This window comes from Anser brachyrhynchus (assembly GCF_964034855.1).
Source record: "Anser brachyrhynchus genome assembly, chromosome: 9".
NCBI classification, from domain to species: domain Eukaryota; kingdom Metazoa; phylum Chordata; class Aves; order Anseriformes; family Anatidae; genus Anser; species Anser brachyrhynchus.
Genome location: NC_137703.1, coordinates 3335812 through 3354417, shown reverse-complemented (window position 1 = coordinate 3354417; position 18606 = coordinate 3335812). Strand labels below are relative to the sequence as shown.

The window sequence follows — 18606 nt, the reverse complement described above, 5'->3', positions numbered from 1 at the left end:
AGTAACTCTACTAAAGTAAAGAGGAAAAAGGAATTATTTCCATGTCTTTCATAAGGCCACAGAAAACATTCAGAAGTAAACAGGAACCAGACACAAGCAAAGCACCTAAGGTACAAACTTTTTTCTAACTACCTCTGTTGCTTTACTAGATGGGCAGAGCACAGTTCATACAGATTTCTCCAAAAACACGGTTAAGGGAAAGGAAAGAAGGCGTCCATCCCAAAGAAGCCACCTTCCCATCTGTCAGTGGGGCAATACAAAGCTTTATCTCCATGCAAACACAGATAGGCATTTGTAAAAAATATATATATTTATATGTATAAATAAAATGGCAAGGAGATGAGGTAGTTGTGGCAAGCTACCGAGGAGAGCACGAGCCTGAGCAAGGACCACCAGCCTGGCAAGAGGAACTGCACCAGGGCGAGGGGCCTGGACGTCTCTACATCCTTCTGTGTTACATAGCTTAAACATTTATTAAGCAGCATGCTAATGATAACTGTATTCTCCTGTTGATTACCTCTCCTGGGCAGCTAAATATTAACATGAGGTTATTCTTCCTAGCTAATTTAGTAAGCATAAGCTAATTTAAATGAGCGTATCCTTTAGGAGTAATCCATGTGAATAATGATCCTAACTGTTTTCATACAGTACTTGCAACTTATTTAGGCTTCCACAATACTTTAGGGTTTCTAAAAGAAGCACTATGCTAATTACCCTGCTTAGTAACAGCATGCTGGAGCAAGTTCCTCCTGTTTGTGTGTTCTTTATTGACTATTTTACACCGCTTCACGAATACACACTCCTACACATAGGAGGGAGTTCAGGCAAACCAGATAACGTCTTATAACATCTTCCTACTCGAGCATCCTAAGAGATGTTTTCCCTTCATTTGTCCTTTTCAGATAAGCACGTTGTGCTTTTCGCTTTCCAGTATCAGGACACTCAATGACGCAGGGACCGACGTGATAACAGCACTGCGTCTATGGAACAGATTCACACTTTTTCCCCCCATCCAGTATTTACTTACTTTTTTTTTCACGTTTCGTAGGGCTCATCCTATTGGCGTTCAAAACCTATGAGCCATCCAATTTGCTCAGCAAACTTCACAATGAGGGAACAAAACCCAGGCAGGGGACCCGAAAGGCCCCGCCGGCTGGCAGCCTGGCCAGGCCTATCTGGGTGCCTCTCTGCAACTCCCCTCACAAAACACAACTTCACGGCCCACCGAGGCCTGCTGCCCTGGGCTGGGAGTCTGAGAAGGCAGCAGGAACCATTAATGAGCTCATGAACAGCTGAGGTTTATTTATTTATTTGTCTGTTTGTTTATTTTTTGCCTGGCCCTGCTGCTGTGAGCTCCCTCACCCCCTGTACCACCGCCAGGTGTACATCCCCAAAGTGGCAGCTTTTTTTTTTCTTTCTGTCAACATCATTTAAATAAATTATGAGCGAAGTTTAACGACACCTTTGTTACTGTCCTTGTGGCAAAGGCAAGAATCATCCCCTTCCCACTGGTACCTGCATGGCATCAAGCATAAAACCCATTTTAAAGATGAAGGCTCTGATTCATTTCACCTGACGTCTTTTTCAGTTGTGTGGAGCCTAGCTAAAGCTTTGACAGCTGAGGACCTTACTATTCGCACTAGGATATTTCTTTCTCCTCCCGGTGACCACGGCACAAATCCTACCTAACAGGGAGCTGTGCTGCTCCAAGGCTGGCCTGAGACCGGGAAGCTGCAGGATTGGTGTCCAGGCTCCGTCCTGGGCCTCGCTCCTGGAAGCGGCTTCAATTGAAGAAGTAAAACCGCAGAATCCATTTTGCTTGTGTAACATTTCAGCCAGTCAGGAATATTCTGTAAAAAGCAGGGCTGGGAGGAGGGGAAGAAATATATAATATTGTAGTTTTTCTGCAAGCTATCTCAAGTATTATGACCAAATGATTTCTGCTTCTCATTAGATCCCAAGTAATATGGAAAAGGGGTCACTACCTGACATTTTCAAAGTACGGCAGCGCTGACCACTTTATCTTCTTAGGGACTTCCGAGGAGATTGCTGTGCATTTCAGTTACCTTAGTAACATCAGATTGCATGTAGATTCGCAAATAGTTGTTATGTCAACTTGCCAATCTGCTGCTACACCTACCAGGAATGCAGAACAAGCAGTCAATTACAGGGATATTACTCAAACGCATTATACTTATATGTAAAGAAGAAAAAAAAGTTACCTATTTGCTTATAAAATTAAAATAATTCCAGTGGGAAACACCACATCCTTCAGGAAGAATTCTTTTTCAGTGAAAAAAATCCTCGAAAGAACTAGTTATTTATTACTTCTGTTCCTCCTGAAACAACTTTACATAAATGATATGACGCGACCCCAAAACAATGCTGTCCTGATTTTTAATATTACAGAAACTTAATTTTCAGTTGGCAATTATATACTGCAGCATCTTTTTTGAAATATTGGAAACTGGTGAACCTTAAATATCCAAAGCAGGGAAATGCTGTTTTCATAGAACATCATGAACTGCAGATGTTGAAGAAAAACTAGTCTGCTATTCATTGTTCTGCAAGCAAACAAAACTCTCAATGAAGACTTTTAAAAAATACGTTTTCTAAGAAATAGGTCTCTCTCCATCATAAATGTAGCAAGAAAGAAATTAATGGGAAATGTGGTCTGAAATGTGATATATATATATATATACACACACACATGCACACATAAAAGACATACTCAAGTTTTCTTTTTCACTTTCTAAATAGCAGAAAGAGAAAATGCCTACAATTGTCAGCTGATGCCTTAAATCATGTGTGCTAGGGTAGTACTGGAGATCTGAAGAGGATTGTGCTGTGATCAAGACATTTTTTTAATCCATTTGTCTTCCTCCACTATAGCAGACACCAGACGACTGAACACACTTGTAGGCCTATTACCCAGCCGACCATCCAGTGTGTTAGTTTAAAACATTGATAGTGCTGACCCCTTGCTAAAATAGCTCATTTGGGGAGGATGGTGATTTATGTTGGTCAATGTGCAATTAAGATGATTTGTGCCATCTCTCCAGCAGACAAGTGCACTGGCAACTGGGGTAATAACGTCTTAGATCACCACTCTTAAATGGATGGGATGGAGAACATTTGCTTTTGGGGTCATCTCTTTTTAAAAGGAAAGTGTATCTTGAAATGACTGGATTCGCTCCCACGTGATAAATCTCCTGCCTTGAAAGTAAAGTTAAAAAAAAACTTTATTTTTTAAAAGTTTTTGTTTGTTTGTTGTTTGTTTTTAGTGCTGCCACTAGGACATCAGCACGTAATATAGCCCTGCCACCACACATTCAGGTGTGGAGCTCAAAAAAATGACACTTTTTCCATAAGTTTTCAGCACCCAAACTTAAACTACAACATTCTCAGATTTCTCAGGCAACATTGTGGAAAGCTTTAAAAGATTCTGCAAGAACTGTAGAGTGGGGCCCAGAGCCAAAAAAAGTGTTTAGGTGACCTAGGTTAAACAGCTAGGTAGATAATATTGACCTGACTGGATGCTGAACCCTTCCTGGAAATCTGACCACCGTTGTAAAAGTAGGAGCTAAGGCTGAAGGTTTGTGTTTCATTCCTTTAAAGGAATGGAAGCAGCTGGATATTCATCTGGTAGCCCCATTACAATCCCAGTGAGGACAATACAATTATCCACCTGAGTGGCAAATTGCAAAAGTCAGACTGCTGGGCACAAGTGTGTGTATTTATTATACACAATATATGGATATATATACTAAATTTGTGCCAAACAGCTGTTTATTTTAGAGGAGACAGCTGTTATTGGGATTCAGTTTCTGTTTTTTTTTTTTCAAATGTCACAGGAAGAAACATTGCATGTTAGCTCACAGTTGCATAAACTTCTCACTAGAATTAATAAACTTTCTGAAAACCACGTATAGAATTACATTAATGAGGCCTGCTCCTTACCATTTCAATGTTTTGTGTTTTCACCTGGCAAAAATGTATCTAAAATGCCACATTATATCACATCGTTTTTTCCATAATCTTAATTTTCATACATAATTGTATGAAATGCATGATAAGTTTCAGTTAGCGATCAGATTAATATTCATTTAATTTGAAATTATTTTTAATTCCAAACATTAATTGTATAATATCAGGAATAAAAGTTTAGCAGGCATAAAAGCCCAATTTTACAAGATCCTGTACAAATGCAAAGTGAGAGACAAATATAAAATTCAGACTTTAAAATGCCATGCCAGAGTGAAGGCAAGTAACACTCTTGTTCCTGTACTGCAAATGGAAAAAAATATATGTATCCAAATTTCAGAAATACAAGTATTTTCCAATTCTCATTGAAAAAGTAGTAAATGCATTTGAAAGCGCAGTGATAAAGCTTTGCCAAACCAAAGTCTGAGCTTTTTATAAAATATGTTAAAATATGGGCTGTAACTCATTTTAGGTTTTCCCAGGTCAGAGGACATCCTTGGAAGATCAAACAATTTAAATCCTTAGTCTTTTTTTTCCCCGTGTATAACAAATAAGCTTTTCTTTTCTGCCTGGTCCTCTTTTCATCTAGACAACAAAGGTTGTCTAAAGGTTGAGTTTTGAAATTTTAAGTATTAACTGCATGATATACCGGAGCCATAATTTTAAACATAATAAGGCTTAAAAATATTTAAATAGAACCATGAGGGAATATATAATTTTATTGCCATTATGCCAAGCTTACCTTAAAAAAATCTTTGTTTTAATAAAAAGTAATGACACGAGACTACACTTAAATAGCAGAGCAGCATATTCACAATTTGCCATAATTAGAGGGAACAAGGCTCATTATGAAGATTGAGTAAAATACAATAAGTATTTAATTTTTCATAATGAATAGTAGATCGGTTTGAAAGTAAATAGCACTATGAACTCTGAGAGCTCTCTGTTTGTTCAGTGTACGCTTTCTCCATTGTGTGCACTCAGGGTTTGGCTGCTCCCATGCAATGACACCGATCCACTACAGCGCAGCCTCACACAAACGTACCCAAATTAGACCCAGGGGAGCAACCTGGCTACTGCAGCCAGCGCAGCAGAGCCAACCTTAACACTCATTGTGCTAATTAACCCTCTCGAAGAAAACGAAGATGAATTGGCTTCCTCCAGAGTGTCTATGCCTTTCCCTGCCACACTTGGGTATCTATCTCCATTGTGCCACGTAGACACTGAAGTTTAATTTGATGCTAAAAAGCCAATAACATAACTTCCTTACTATTGCCTATGTTGGGCTCACATCCCTTGTTTGCCAAAATGACAGGGGTTTGCCTGTGTTCCTCCAGCTTCATGCAGATATCCACTTTTCACAAATCCTGAACAAAGGGAGAGGCATCAGCATGTATGGAAAACACAATCCGGATTATTAAAACCAATAAATACTCCAGGTTGGCTTGTGCAGCACGGAGCCCAGGCAGTGGGGTGGTCACTGATTTTTCACTTAGGGATGTAGTAGGCACTGCTTGCCTTCTTCCTCTGTCTCGTACAGCCTCCCTCCTCCCTGACTGCGCACATCAGTGCTGGCTGCAGGCACGGTGCCCCAGCCCCATGCTGCTTTCCTTCCCCACCTTCTGTGCATCTGTCCCCATCTCCATTGCTGTCAGGCCTTTTTCCCACCCCTCCACCTGCCCCGGTCCAGCTCCTGCCCCCAGCTCTGTGGCTGCTCTTCAATCTCTGCCTTTGGCCAGGGATCACCACCTGGAGCCACTCTGATAACATCGTGAGATCTGGGGTGGAATTTGGCCTCCTGCCTGAATGGGGATCTGAAAATAGCCATGAGAAGAGGAAAGACAGTCTACCTGGTCTGGGCAATCAAGTGAACTTCATTTGATGAATAATGAAGCAAGTGAAAAGAATTACTTGAAAATAAATCACTAAAATAAGGGGTATAATTGCAGTTACACAGGACACGTAATGTGTCCTGTAGCTGAAGCCCCTGCACACTACATTGTCATATCTAAAGGTCAGATTCATTCCCCTTGGGCCAGCAGTGGAGGCATTTCTTTTACAAAAAACCTGTGCAGGAATAGACGAAGCAGAGACCAGATCTCCAAGGCACAGAGACAGGTCAAAGGTTGTATCGCATCTGCCAAGTACTGGCAGCAATAAAATCTGTGTTTGACACAGGTCTGACAGATGTATGGATCTTAACGGTTATTTCCTTGCTGCTTTCCACTGCCAACCTTCCCCAGGCCAGGGGCCCTCCACAGCTGCCAGAACTGCTGCTTACCGTACCCCACCTACACACTGCTACAGATGTCTGTGCCATGAGGCTGGACAAGCCTGATCCAAATAACTACATGTATTGTAGCTATAGACCATTCTAAGTACCAAGCAAGGTTAAAAACATAAATAAGTCCTTATTTTGCACATCTGACACATCTTATGGGAATGAATCCTGCAATTTTTGTAATTGTGGTTAAACTTTAGAATCAGAAACCTTGCAGATGTGTGTTATGCTCCATTTTCTCTAAATGGATGCATCAAATTATGTGAAATATATAATAACAGTTCTTAAAATGGCTGTTAAATGTTTTATATATCCCATTATCTCATACATTAAAATAAGATAATAGATCGAGCCTGTTCCAATGAACTATGAACTTACAGCACTTATACTTTTGGTTACAGCTCCTTCCTTCAACATAAAAAATGACACATCTATGATCATAACTTAAATTTTGAAATAGCAAAAAATACAAGCTGTGTAAATATCAACAAGGAAAGTAGGTTTCCTGCTTCCATCTCATTTGCACTTCATGGGTTAATACTTAATTACTTTGAGCACTGAAGGAGAACTCATACCAGCACAAAAAGGATAAAAATATTAATACCTGAACTTGGGGGCATTGCAAACATTATTTACTTAAAGTGATATTGCTCTAAAGGGTCACTTAAATGTAAATATTTGCATATATAATAGCAAAGTTATAGTTCAAACATGGGACTGTAAAGTAGAAATGTTGGCAGAAGCCATGGCAGCTGCTTTAGTATGTGATACAGATAGATATTCCTACAGGCCAAACCTTTCAGCCTTCAGAATGCAAAATGTAGATCTGATCCTGGATATACACTTACTAATGGGATAAGTTTGAACCTAATTGCCTCTTTGCACTTTCAATTACCAGACGGAGCATTTGAGCCCAGGATTTTATGCACACAGCAGTGTCTTGGTTAGGACCTCAGTGACCCGGGGGAACGATGTAGCTGCAAAAGAGCAGATGAAAAGACAGATTCACACAATGGTCTAGCCAATTGCTCCTTCTAGTTTTCAATAATCTGATAAATTCAACCAAAAGCACTTGGTATTTCTTCCCCTAAAGTTTTAATCTCTTCATCCTTGATTTTCACAGCTCCTCAGCAAAGTTATTTTACAGGATCATTTTGTGACTGAGGCACTGAACTGAGAGGCAAATGAGTTCATTCAGCTCTCGCTTTTGTTCCAGACTGCTTGTGTCATGTCAGGCAAGTCACTTAACCTCGTGGTATCTCAGGTCCTATCTGTAAGGTGGAAAAAACACAACCTGCCTGAGAGAGATGCTGTGAGCATACATCCATACCTCAGGAGATCCTTAGATACACCAGTAATATGGCCTGAATAAATACACAGTGAAAATAGGTTTCCATCCCTCCTGTTTGTAATTCGTGGGTTGCTACTTTATTACGTTTAGCACTGAAAGATAATTTATACCAGCATGAAATGGAAATAAACATTAGTATTTTCATTCAGTACCATTTTATACATGGTTTACTTTAAGATAACATTGGACTAAAGGCCCAAGCAAATGCAAAATGAAAGGGAAAAAGATCCTTTGCTTTTAACTAATTCAACACAAGTGCTTAATTCCTAGCACTCCAGAAAGACGGTTTCCTCTTAAATCCACTGAATTTATCTTTAAAACCTGGTAAAACATGAAAAGTGAGTATCTACTAGCATGTCTGTGCTGCATTCACTGCTGTGACTGTTCAGTGGCGCAGGCATTTCTGAGGTACTTTTAACTTCCAAACCGTACTGCACACTGGAAAACTCCCCCCGGCCTGAGCGGTTAATCTCTGGTAACCCAGTCCTGCCTTGGCCGTTTATCAGCTGATTGGTGTCCATAAGGCACATTCAAGAGTTGATTAATTAGAGGCAAAGGTGGCTCAGGTGGCAGGGAGGCTCACACCCTGGGCCTGTCCTCAGAGCCTGAGGGATGCCATCAGGTGGGCCAATTAGACCAGAATATTATAGAGGTAAATAGGTAGTTTGCCTATTGTTAAGGCTTCTCTTGGCCATAGAGAGGTCAAATTAAGCTGGATAGTGCCCAGGAACAAGCAGAAAAGAGACACGGACATTTGTGAACCTTGCAAGGAAACTCCAACTCCAGGTATCAGCCAGGCCTGCTTAAAAACTGGACAAACTCCTATGCATATGAAGAAGGCCATCTGTCCACAGGGCTCATCTTTGTGGTGGGAGCTTCACACTGAACCTAGTTCAATGAGAACAGAGGAAGGATATGTAGGGCACGAAGTTAAGGGCTGTCACTGCAGTCTGCCCCTTGTATCCATCACAAATGCCCCTCAGAGAAGGGTTGTGTTCAAATTATTGTCTCCAAGAAAGAGAAGGCAAAAGAAATGATTTGAAAATATCCAGCAAAAATAAAACACGGCTAGTTTATAACTACAGCAGACAAGAACGATAACAAACTGCCTGCTGTTCAGCTCTATCCATGAGCTCCTCAGGTACATACTTGTCCGAGAGGTGCCACGGACTCAGTACTGACATACGTGGTTCCCACCACAAACATAAGGTCAAGAGAAAAACAGTTCAGATAGAAAAGCAGTGTACCTGGCACAAAGACATCAAAGCCCTGGGGTCTGCACGAGCTGGGGAGATCAGAGCTCCACTGAGTCCTTCTGGGCAGCACACTGACTGCACGAGAGGTTTTCCAGCAATAACCGATAAAGAAGCGAAGTTCTTCAGTCACATCCCGTCAGGACACACTGTAGGCATAATAACGTATCTTTACAGCCAGTGATAGATACTCGCTCTTCAGGATTTTTGTTTTCTCCCCCAACGATGCATAAACTAAAAACGTCTTTTCCATTTGTGAGTTTTCAAAGATAACACAGAATAAGTGATACAAATTTGGCTTTAGCTACTTCCTTAAGTGCACTTTGTATGCAGGCTTAACCTACAGTACAGCACCCTTTTCTTCTTATGTATCCTTTCTAAGCTATGCGCAGAATTAGATAACACGCAGTATTTCAGATTTATCCCTGCGATCACAAATTTCTGTGCCAGAGATTAAACCACGGTCTTAGTGCTTTCCAAGTTGCAAATTCCTCCTAGGAAGCATCAAGGCAGCTCAACAGGCTGCTCATTACAGTCAAACTTTCCTCTCGTGACCCCTCGCCAGTTCTCATCCTCGTGAACAAAATGCCAGCACTTTGACCAGTTACATGAAATGGAGCATATTGTGTCTAGCCTTTGAATAAAACATATCTGTCATGCTTTCCATCTTTCAGGAGGTATCATACTGGATTGTCATCCAGATGCTAGGTGGTTTCTGGCTCTGTAGGGCCGAAGGGCATGCATAGCTCTGTAGGAGAACGCTGTTATCAGCATGGTAATTAAAGTGACCTTCTCACAGACTAGCCCTTAACACTAAGGCTATGAGGGTGCTCTGCTCCGTGTGCCCGCCGGCTCCAGCCAAGCCTAAACAGGAACTGCTTCTCAAAGCCAAGAAATGTCAAGTGGGATGTGAGATTTATGGCGTGATGAACTTTCTTCTTGAGCGTGTATTAAAGAAATATTAATTAAGAACTTTTAATTAAACGTTTGTGGTCCATTTGTGAAAGCATTGTTCTCTGATGGTATGACATCAGCCTAAGATTAAATCTCCTACTAAAGATCAGACTATGAGGAGACTCGCTTCCTTTTTTACTGCTGCAGGTTACTGGTGTTTCTCTGCATTGGCAATAAGAATATCCTGCAATAACGGGATGGAGCACCTTTCCTGCAGAAAGGTACCCAAAAGGTAATTGTATACACCAAAGGAGAAATGCAATTACATATAGCAATGACAAGGAATGTTTTTTTTAATGGATGTCTAACACCCTGGATATTTTAGACAGTATTCATATTGCTAACTATAAATATATACAGTCAGCTGGGACAAAAATCCTCATTCCTCAGCTCCAAAAATCAACCCATGAGTTACATTTTTTTTTTTCCTCTCTAGGCTTTGTGCTCTATCCTCTGGGCTCCACAAAGGACAAGAAAACATCACCTCCATATATATCACAAACACGACTGTAGTGTAGTACCTGAGAGCGCTGAATTATTCCCAGTCATAGTACCATCACTAACGATATGGGAAAGAGGAGCAAACGATGAAGCTAGGAGATCAGAAAAACAGCAAGGAGCAAAACAGACACATTAGAAATGTGAATGAGATTGAACTTCAAATGTTTCAGAATAACATATCATCGGAAAAAAAAATAATTGAAAAAAGCATTAATGGGAAGGGAGAACACGTAAGTGTAGATGTGCTGGAGCAATGAGCAATGACTGATGGAATATTCCTTCGCTATGATAGCAAGCATGAGAACTCTATGACAGCTAAAGGAGATCAGCAGTCAGCTAAATGAGCTGAATACTAAAATGTTGGGCCACAGAAATAAAGTTTTCACAGGTGTAACATTTTTTCAGAAATCTATGCTATCTGACCTGTCCTGCATTTACAGAACGGTTTATGACAATAGTAAAAATAGAATAAATATAATTTTACTTGAAAACAATGATAGCAACTGTAAGTAATTCAATATTTCCTTTTATAAATAGAGTATTAAAAGATGGAATCAAATGCATTTTTATACAAAGCATTTTTTCAAGATAAACACTGATCATAGTACAAAATATTATTTGCACAGTGATAAAATTGATTCTATGATTCTGCGAAAATCAGATGACCATGGTGTCTCCTTTTTTTTTGGGGGGGGGGGGGGGGGGTGGAACTACACATAGTCAGTTCCTCAAGAAGGAGAAATGTTATTATTAAAAGTACTATAATTATTAACATCAATCTATTATCTGCAAGCATCGAGAGATCTTCATAATCAAAACCATTTTTCAACAGAACTTTGAATATACACTTAATAAATTGTTTTTAATTCCACAGAAAATTCAACCCAGGTTTCCCAAAGTGTGCAGGGGAGCAAGGATAGGAACCAAAATGAGACCTCAAAGAAAAGGGATATTCCATAACTGCTAGATGGGAAAAAAAGCTCAGATTTACCAATTATAATTATTGATAATATCCAAAAAGTCCAATAGAATATTTGTTTCTATTTTAAATTCATTCCTCCCAACAACAGCTCAAAATAAATTTTTCATGTATATTTTCCTGTCACAAGGTAATTGTTCAAAGGAATTTTAATTAAGATCATTTTGCCATTAACTATCTGAACATTAATGAAGTGTGAAAAACATTATTTCTGTAAAATATCTTTTAGCATACAGGTGGCCTAATTACAACACATTGCCTGGCTGCTGCATCTACTACTTAAGCTTATTCAAGTTCAGAATAAAAAATATCTTTAATTCTATCAAAGGACTCCTATCTGCTAGAAAAATACAAGGTAAGATGTGAGCTTATAATGAACATTAACATTCAGTGCCAAAAGGTGACTTTAAATTGCTGGTCCTACGTGTGTTCCCTTTAGGTCTAGGCAAACATTTCTGCTTTAATATCAGAAGCTGCTTGCTTTTGCTTTCTGTTTTGCTAGTATTTCTCCGGGCTGCTCAAAATTACCTGTTAGAAATATTTGATTGCCCATTTGCCGTTATTAAAATATTTTAGAAAGAAATGTACATGCAGTTAGGTATGTGCATGGTTTAGAAATAAACAAAATAAAACACAACCTGATTATGACCAAATCAGTTTGGGAATATAGGAGCCATTTTCTGGCAAGAAACAAAAAAAAATAATTGAATCTGCAAATTCCCATTTTCCTTTCTCTGCCGTTGGGTCTGCAGCATTGTTGATCGATCTGGGCGTGCTGTCCACCTTGCAAAAATTGCTTCATCGCAGCAATGCCTTCCGAGGTCCCTGCGCTGCTGCTCCTGGCTGGCCCCCGCCACCCACATTTCTAAATCAGAGTCAGAAAGTCAGTGGATGTGTAGGAACGGGCCTTTGTGGGAACATCTGTGTGACAGAAATTATGGGATCCTATTTACCCGGATTGTTACAGGATTGAGATACGCATAATCTGGGTGCATAAAAATTCTTCACAGAGATACTTCGGGAGCTAACCAGACAAGGAAACCTCGTAGCTGTCCCTGAAAGGGATGTGCATGGCAGACAGCAAATAGACTGGCCCTGAGCTTAAAAAAAACCTGTCTCTGAAGTCCCAGCAAGTGGAAGAAGGGAAAAGCCTTGCGCAGCAAAGTGCCCCAGAAAGGGGTGGGAGCCGACAGCAAGGACCTCTAAAAGACTGGCCCAGCACCCAGAGCAGCCCAGCAGACAGAACAGGCAACAAGGGGTTGAGCTGAGCATATTTTTTTACTGCAAAAATAGTGCAGGAGCTTTCCTCATGCTCCAGTTAAAACTCTGTACATCACAGAGCTCTCAAGTGAAAGTAGTTACGAGTGCAGTATTGCTTTTTCATTTACCCTTTTAAAATAATCATCAATGGCCTAAATGTACTCTCCAGACACATTTTTAATCCTGTTAGAGGTTTTATTTGTCTGTTTGGTTGGTTTTTTACATATAGAACAGCTGATCCTTTCAGCTTAGCCCTTGGTGGATGGGATACCATGTGCTCTTTGGGGTGGGACATTTGGGGACCTCATCAGCATCCTGAGCAGCCATGACCCACTTCGGCATGTAGTTTTTCTTTATTTCCTACAGAATGCTATTCAGTAGCTATTTTATTACTCTGGATATTAAATGCCTATGGTTCACAGAAAACAATAACCTCCCTAAATAGTTAACTCAAACCAAGTTTTTACATCTAAACGATTTTATTACTAGCATGCATTAGCTGTAAGAGATTTCTCTTCAAAGAAAAATACAAAGCTCAGTTTCAATATGCATTTAGCCAAATTATCAAGCCCATATTGTCCTGCACGTAACATTAATAAGTAAATTATACAAGAGACAGTAAAAATTAATCATTTTTACTTCCATCGGAATGCTAGATAATATGTGATAGATAGCTCCCTGTGGCGTACGGCTGAGAATGACATTATTTAATGACCTTTGCATCTGTAGAGTTAAGATCATGCAGGGTAATTTAAATTTATAATATGTTATGCTTCTTTCATTGTTCTAAAGTTATAAAAATTGATCTGTCGGGGATCACGCAGCTCATGCCTGCAACTGTCATTCCCATTCCCAAAGATGTCCCTGTGCTTCGCAGGCAGACCCACTGCAAGAAGGCAGGAGCCATTCCTCTTGCTACACTTGGTACATCCAGGTCACCGTTATTTTTAGTATCAACCTTTCCAGCCCTTGGTATATTTCACTGTAAAATAAAATTTATTTAGTATGTTATTAGCCATGATATGTTGTCTTCCCATTATGCTCTCTTGGGATTTTTTCCACATCATTTTGATGTACCCTAAAGAAATTCTTCTTGATTCCACGTTATATACAATTATCCTGCTCATTATTTCCTGCCTCACTGTGCTGTTCCTAGTTGCAGAGGTACCAAACCACATCGGTCTGGAGAAGATGCCCACCAGTCCCAGGCCCATGGGCGCCCCTCCCTCAGCTACCAGCTGCCTTCTTACAGCTTCACCACACTGGGATTCTCTCACATCTCCCTCCCAGTTTGATGCAGGAAAGGGACTGAGTGGGAATTAAAAAAAAAAAAAAAAAACACAGCTAAGAGTCTCTCAGGATTTTTTATGAAAACACACAAAGAAATAACATAGAAACAGGAGCGAACGGCTGGACCAGTTCAAACTGAACATGCACACAGTCCGGTGTCCTCCAACATTGCCCACAGCCAATATTTAGAGAACACAAGAAAAGGGCAAGAACACAACAGTAGTTCCAAGAATACCTTCCAGGATGACTTCCCAGCCTGCAGCTATTTGTGGTTCAAGGATTTCCTCAAACTGAGGAGGAATCTTTCTATGTGACAGATTTTTTTCCTCCGAGGATTTTCTTCAGTGGATTTTTTCTTCCAGTCACTTTTTGAAACCGTGCAGATTTTTAGCCTATCTTGCACCCTGTAAGATGGACACAACACCTTATGTTAACAAAACAGTGAAGGCACATCACGTCATTAAAGGTTGAATGTGTAATTTTGTTTCTCAGGGCTTATAGAATCAATTTATATATATATATACACATATATTTATTACTAATAACTAAGTAACAACAGCTAGATTTCTCTATGCTATCTTTTAAGAGACCTCTGGTCTTCTTCACATATCCTTTGCTTGGATAACAAAGGACACCAAGAACTCTCTGACTGGTGGAGCTTCTCTCCTTGGTTTCCAAACCATCAGCAGGGATTTGGGTCAACGTGGTCAGATTGCACGCGTAAACACATCAGGAGAGAAAAATAACTAAAATTTGATCTGAAATTTGAAAAAGTTGAAAGATAACTCAGTAAGTCACCATTACTCAGTGTTAATTACCTTAAAACAGAGAGACAGGAGAAATGTAGAGACAAATATACACTCAATTATAAACACTTTTCAAGATTCATAGCACAGAAAACCTTTGTATTTTATCTATCTCATTAATCTCCAAAAATATTTTAGCTAGGCTCAGCTTTTTATTTCAAGTGCTATACCTTCTATATCTTAACTGTTTATTAGATAGCTTATAAAATAATGTTAAAAATTCCAAAGTTAAAAAAATGTGAAAAACAGCACAGTTTCTACATGAGGACAGCAATCCTCCTCACACAACTACATCTTAGGCCTCAGAATCATTGCTGCAAAAAATGATAATTTTGAATATATGTAGGAGAGCTGTATATCAGGATTCTTTTCATTCAGAAAAGAGCAAACTACATTTTAGTCCAAACATAGTTGGACTATTATTCCGTACGTATTTGGAGCACAGACAACAGCTCGGATGGTGCCAGTTCTGATATTGTTCAGATAGGTGAGGCAGAGCTTGCGCTATATAGCTATTGGGAATTTAAACTTGTTTTCCTCTGTCAAGTGGAGAGGTTTGAGATATTCTTGAAGACAATAATTTTTCTAAAATGACTCATTACATTCCTGAGTGCTGACTGTCAGTTAATTATTCAGGAAGACAGCTGAAGTGCATAAACCTAAAACAGCTTAACGTAGCCCCATGAAATTCTTCTGCAAGAAAAATTGTGCAACAACATAGATTTATATTTTATATACTTGTGCTGAGCTTGTAAACAACTAAGACAGAGAACATGTTTTCCAGTGCTTCCATACACACATACTGTAACCTGTCATGACATTTGTAAAGCTCTATAAAAATCCCTCCCCACGCACAGAAGACTGCCAGCTTCATCCCTGCATTCGCACTTCCTCTGCAACACACCTTGTTCCTGAAAATGCATTAGAAATCTGGGGAAAAGACATCACTGAGGATTTCCAATGTCAGTCTCCAAGCAAGTAACAAAGCATATGTTAAGGTCAAATCTCTCTCATTTTTAATATTTGCAGTTTTTCATAAACATATCAGTAAGAAAATTGCATTCAGTGTGGAGGTGCAAAACTTATGTATAAAATAGTTCAACAAGGCAATAGTTCAACAAGTTGTCATCTGATACTGACAACTGGTATCAGATGTTGAGGAAACGATTGAATAAAAAGCGTCAGTAGGTTATTTGCTCATGTTTTATGCTCTATATATATTTTATATATATATGCACACACACCTTTGACACTATTTAATCTATTACAAAACAAATACACATATCTTTAAAAAGTTTACATAACAAAACTGGAATAATTGTTACCTAGCCCTCATGATCTCAGCAGTGTACGTGACTGGAAAAAAAAAAAAAAAGAGCTAACATTTGAATACATTTTAATATTTTTTGGTCAGCTGAAACAACATAAAATATAATTCTGCTTCAAGAAACTTTCTTAAATGGCCTGGTAGATGCAGAACAAGTTTGTTATAACTCTCCCCTCCCCCCCCCAAAAAAAACAAAACAAAACAAAAAACTACACCAAAATGTCATAGAAAATAAAAGGATTGGAAATCCCAATAAAAGGCATTGGAAAAAAAGGTGGGGAGAGGCATCTTCAAAGACTTTTGCAAAGGCAGATATAGATTGACTAAACATTAGCAATCAAGGAATAAACAAAGGGGGAAAAGTTACATCCAGACTCTGGAAAAAAAATATATATATATATGTCTTTCAAGCAGTTATTTCTTTGTCCTCATCACAATAATTAAAATGAAGTCATTAAAAAAATGACAGTGGTAACCTTTTAATATATTGCTATGAGGATTTAACCATTAATTTCAGAGTATTTCCAATTAGAAGTCGGATTAATTTTTAATCATAGTTTAATGCAATTTCACATTACAAAAGCAGTTCTTTCCTTTTATAGCCTGAGCAGCCTCGTGGTGAAATCTGTGTACGCCGCCACCAAACGCTTCAACCCTGTGATGCGCTGTGGCTATTTCTCTTCCTGTTACTGTAAATGGGAGCATTTTCCTGGTATTCTCCATATGACTAAATGAATGAAATTGCTCATATGGCCTTCATGGAGTGAAGTATGGCTAATTAGTTATTTGTGCTCTCACATAAATGATCTTGAGGAGGCAATAATTGCACTGAATATGCATTAACTTCAAGAAAGACCCTGAAAATTGGCTAGAGAAGTAATGGATTAGATAGCAAATATTTCATTTTAAAACTTCCTCTGAGTTAATACATGCATTAGTCATTGCTGTGATCACACGGGACCAGTGTGGTGAGCTGTTGTCACCGTACCCTACTCAAACATCACATGCCATTAACAGAAAGTTCCTTGATGCTTAGATTTCTGTTTTCCTTAGTCAATCAAATACCAGCACACTTTTTTTTTCCCCTTACTGAAGTTAATTATGTTTTTAAATCTTGAAATGCTTTCACCTTCTGAACAGAAATATTTATTTTAGAATCATTTTCTCCTCAATGTCCAATTAGCCTTTTCGCAAATAAATAATCCACAGGGTTAGATTGTAGCCGATGTTAACAGGAGGATTCAGAGGAAGAAGAAAGGACAGAGGATCCCCCCCTTCCCCTTTCCCACATTTGGCCAACCAAACCCAGCTGGCAGCCAGTGGATCAGGGGATCGGGCAGAGGCCTCTTTCCCCAAATATTTTCTCACCTGGGGTTTCTCAGTCGTCTGGTGGCTCACTTTCCAAAGTAAAGCGGCAAATGCCAAAGCAGAGTTCAGGTGGGCATCCCATTTAACTCATGTGATTAAGCCACCACTAATTTTTCCAGCCATGCCTGCCTAACATCCTCTAGCGATAAATAACTTACCCTTCAATATTAAGTATAGGACATTATATATGCATAGTTTCATACACATCCCACAGCAATCTGGTTTTGATAGATAGAATATATATTTAGCTCTTATCTTGTGGAGTGACTTTTAATGACATTTAGAAGTGCTAAGGTACTTTGAGGATTAGGCTGCTTATTAGTCCCAATGTTCCCTATAAGTGGTTGTTCAGATATTAAACATTCCCTCTGTCAGGGTACATAAACAGTGAGCTCATTTGATACCATGCAAGTTTTCCACATAATTCTGTTTTGCTGAGTTTATTCTCATTACCTTTATACATTTATCTGCATATGAACCTTCATGGTATAGTAATTATTTACTTCATCTTTTCTGTACTAAGTGCTGAGTCTTAAGAAGCTGCCTCAGTTTTTGCTCAGACCATCCCTGTTTCTTGTGAATAAAGGCAATGTCTGCTCTCTTTCTATTGGGGATAACTTATGGCACTTTTAATGTGGCTCCTCGGGCAGTCTCTTGTCACCTTCGGACAGAAAAGGACAGACGTCCTTCTGCAAGCAGCAGACATAACCTCTGAAATTCAGAAAAGAGATTTCATAGAGTGGTGGATGGGTGCATGGAGTAGATAGCCCCCATGGTCATTCCTGCTCCCACCCGTACACACAACAAGTGGTATAGTTACCTCTGCTTTGAGTTCCTCCAGCAGAGCATGAGATTAAGGACATGGATCTTGAAGTCCTCCATGCCCTCAGGTCGAGGATGAAGACAGCAGAGCTGCCATTACGCTGGGGTTTCCCATGATTTCCCAACGAGGACTAGTTTTTAAAATAAAACTTTACATAACTTCCCAGAGTATTTGCCTAAAGAAAAAAAAAATCCCTGTCCTTTCTTGACTTACCCCACCTCTCTTAAAAGCCAACAAATCCACCCATACAGCCCACCATGGATCATGTTCAAGGAGACCACCACCTCCCTAAGCATCACGTGGATGCTTTTGCTGCCTCATTCTTCAGGATCTGCTCTCTCAAACAAGTTGATGGATATCCCACTGTCACAGAGATCCCACTCATCATAACTGGCCGTAAAGTCAGCTTTTAATTTTGTGCAGAGAAGT

At 39.5% G+C, this 18606-nt stretch overlaps 1 protein-coding gene across 1 annotated transcript in view; it reads right to left on the bottom strand.

Annotated features, from left to right (window-relative positions):
* The window catches only part of LOC308199620 (uncharacterized protein), a 372210-nt gene that overhangs the window by 172232 nt on the left and 181372 nt on the right, over positions 1–18606 (bottom strand). The window contains exons 22-29 of the mRNA XM_080604046.1: positions 14444–18352; positions 14089–14257; positions 10345–10416; positions 8864–9018; positions 8369–8504; positions 7114–7242; positions 1986–2136; positions 1686–1865 (exon numbers count right to left, since the gene is read on the bottom strand). The gene's annotated coding sequence lies outside the window, so the exon portion shown is untranslated. The remainder of the gene's footprint in view (positions 1–1685; positions 1866–1985; positions 2137–7113; positions 7243–8368; positions 8505–8863; positions 9019–10344; positions 10417–14088; positions 14258–14443; positions 18353–18606) is intronic.